At 46.6% G+C, this 3,082-nt stretch overlaps 1 long non-coding RNA gene across 1 annotated transcript; it reads right to left on the bottom strand.

Annotated features, from left to right (window-relative positions):
• Positions 1-382: 382 nt before the first annotated feature.
• On the bottom strand, positions 383-1,756 carry LOC146867709 (uncharacterized). Its single transcript, XR_014966125.1, has 2 exons — positions 1,529-1,756; positions 383-817 (listed from the first exon to the last, which is right to left on the bottom strand). It is a non-coding gene; the product is annotated as an uncharacterized LOC146867709 (long non-coding RNA).
• Positions 1,757-3,082: the final 1,326 nt, after the last annotated feature.

Genomic DNA, 3,082 nt, shown 5'->3' with positions numbered 1-3,082 from the left:
CGCAGTCGGGCTAAGGTGCGCATAGCTGACCGCCTGAAGGAGGCAAAGAAGACAGGAGGGGGAACACCAACAGACACTGGGAACACTCCCATGGAGGACTTGATTGAATCCACCATCCAGCCAGAAGCTGTTGTTGGTGTGACCCAGCTGGACACGTCCGGAGCAGCAAACACATCTGAAGGTAAGATGAATGTATGTTTTCTTAGTGTTACAAAATGTAAAGGTAGAACTCGACCACAGTACAGCCCAAGTGCAGACCCTGAACATCCAGTACACAATGCGTTCAGTAGGTGAGGGGCATTATGGGAGATGTAGTCAGGTCAAGCAGTTAAAATGTCAAATCTCAGAGTAACAACCCAAAAAAGCTTAATAGAGTATAAAATCATTTACAAAGGCAGATATTTATTACTGTGCAATTAATATCACAGACATGAAATAATACAGTGTTGCACTGTTTCACCTCACAGATGCGCAACGTGTAGAAGATGTGGATAGCGATTCCCCAGACATGCAGGACACCAGCGCAGGTGAACAGATGGACACACCTGTGGTGCAAATAAATCCCTCACGTCCAACAAAGTCACGCAGGGCTACTGTTCCATCCCTAGTCACCATGGAGTGTGAAGATGATGAGGCTGATGCAACACCAGGTGGCAGCCATGGCCAGACAACTTCCATCACAAAAACACAACCACAGGTCCCCAGAACTAATCACAGAGCCCGGCGTAGGAGAGGAAGAGCACTCAGGACACAGCAGGAGGAGCAACCAAGTGATGTCTGGGGTGGTCTTGAGGGACAGATGCTCCGTATGCAGCGCCTGCAGACAAAAAACACACGATTAGTACAATTGCAAGTTGGCAAGATGGCTAGCAACATAGCAGTACTGTCAGAAAGTGTGCAGCAACTGAGCAAGGTGATGCATGAGGGAAATGTATCCCAGAAGAGACAGCATCGTCAACTAATGCTGCAATTGAAAATGTTTGCTAAATCAAACAATAGATTGGCCACGACAACTGCACTGCTGGCGCGTAGGTCTGTGACCATGCAAACTGAAATGTGCCATTGGAGCGGCGATGTGGCTAAAGCACTGGACCAGGTCACCAATGCAGTTGATTTGCTAAATGCTTCCACAATTGCGGCCAACAATTCGACGCCCAAAGAGGGTAGTGAGGGTGGCTCAAGCCTAAGTAGTGTGGCAGTTCCAGTCCGCACTGCAGGAAGACGCAACACACGCAGCAGTACCCCCGCCGCTTCCAACATAACGGATGACAATGCTGGGTCTGACAGGCGTCTGGGTGTTCGTGGGAAAAAGCGCTAGACTGGCATGTACAAGTGCATTCCACTATGGTGACGTAACCATTTATTTGGATTTGACTTTTCACAGACTGACAAGTGAATTGACATTTGCAAACCACTTATGTCCATTGCACTGGTCAGATTACAAGTGTGCTTGAACACTCATGGCAATTTTATTTAATTAAAGAATACTTTGATAGCAATAGTCAGTTTCTGTGTCATCATTACTCACCTCAGAAATAATTTTGTGTGATGTCAAATCTTCTCCTACGCCCTTCTGCTGCGCCTGCCCCTTGTGCTGCATGGTGTTGTGGCACTTGCTGGTTCCCATCCTCCGAATCGCTGTCAGACACCTCGATGTCCATTCCTCCCCTTGTCGCTATGTTGTGCAGCATGGCACATGCCGCTACTATCTTGCAGCATTGTTCAGGGTTGTACTTCAGTGCTCCACCGGTCTTATGTAGACATCTGAATCGGCTCTTCAACAGCCCAAATGTGCGCTCTATGATGTTCCTTGTCGAAATATGTGCTGCATTGTACCTCTGTTGATTGGCAGTTGTGGGATTGAGGTAAGGCGTCATTAGGTAATTACGCAAGGCGTATGCGCTGTCACCTACATGTAATGGAGCAAAGAGTCAGTGGCAGCTTCACATTGACATACGTACAATGACAGTGATAAACTATAACACATATTTACCAAGCAGATGTCCCTCTCCAAATTCTCCCCTGACAAGACGGGTGTGTATGCCACTTTGCCTGAAGATATAAGAGTCATGTGCACTCCCTGGAAATTGCGCAACAATGTCAGTGATAATGTTTTTGGCATTGCAAACGACCTGAATATTGAGGGAATGGTAACATTTCCTATTTCTATATATATATTCCTGTGTTGCAGGGGGACATATTGCAACGTGGGTGCAATCAATACAACTCAAAACATGTGGGAAACGAGCTATCTGGTAGAACTCCTGTTTGGTTTTTGCAAGGTCAAGCGCGGTGGTAGGGAACTTGATATGAGACCCGATCACGGCCATCATGGCATCAAGGAATGCTTTCAATATTCTTGAAAGTGCGCTTTGTGACACACCTCCCGCAACAGCAATGACCCCCTGAAAACTGCCTGACGCCAGAAGGTGTAGGCAACATAGGACCTGCACATGCGTTGGGATGGCATTGGTCCTACGTGTCTGTCGTTGCATTATGGGGTCCAATTCATTGATTAGATCATGGATCATTGCTGCATTGAGCCTATACTTGTCGTATATCTCATCCTCTTGCTGGCCTAGCAAAGTTATGCGGACTCTGAAGATGCGCTCATTCATTCGCCTCCGTCTCTGTGCGGCAGCCTGCAGCCTCATCCTCCTCGCCATCAGGTAAATCCCTGCCATTGTGAACAGTGCTGGCTCATTCTGGGTGTGTTTAAATGGGTTTCAGTTGGTTTTCACCTGTCTGTGATTTGCACTCATGATTACCACCTGGTTGTGATCCTTCTTATTGAGCGATCGCTAATTTGCGATTTTCATGGAAATCGCTATTTGCGATTTGTCATGCATACATTTAGCGAATCGTTGTTTGCGATTCGCTAATTGGGACACGCTAATACCGATTCGCTATTTGATTCGCAGAATGTTTTGCGATTCCTTATATTTGCGAAAAAATGGATTTTCGCAAATATACAGTTGATGCATTTCAACACTGACTTTTGCGATCGCAAACGGCCTATTTTTGCGATTCGCACCGTTTGCGATCGCAAAAAGGTTTGATGCATGTGCCTGTTTGTGCTTTG

Source organism: Triturus cristatus, chromosome 1_2 (genome assembly GCF_964204655.1).
Source record: "Triturus cristatus chromosome 1_2, aTriCri1.1, whole genome shotgun sequence".
NCBI classification, from domain to species: domain Eukaryota; kingdom Metazoa; phylum Chordata; class Amphibia; order Caudata; family Salamandridae; genus Triturus; species Triturus cristatus.
Note: the sequence above shows the minus strand (reverse complement) of the source record. Positions and strands in the feature narration are given on the sequence as shown.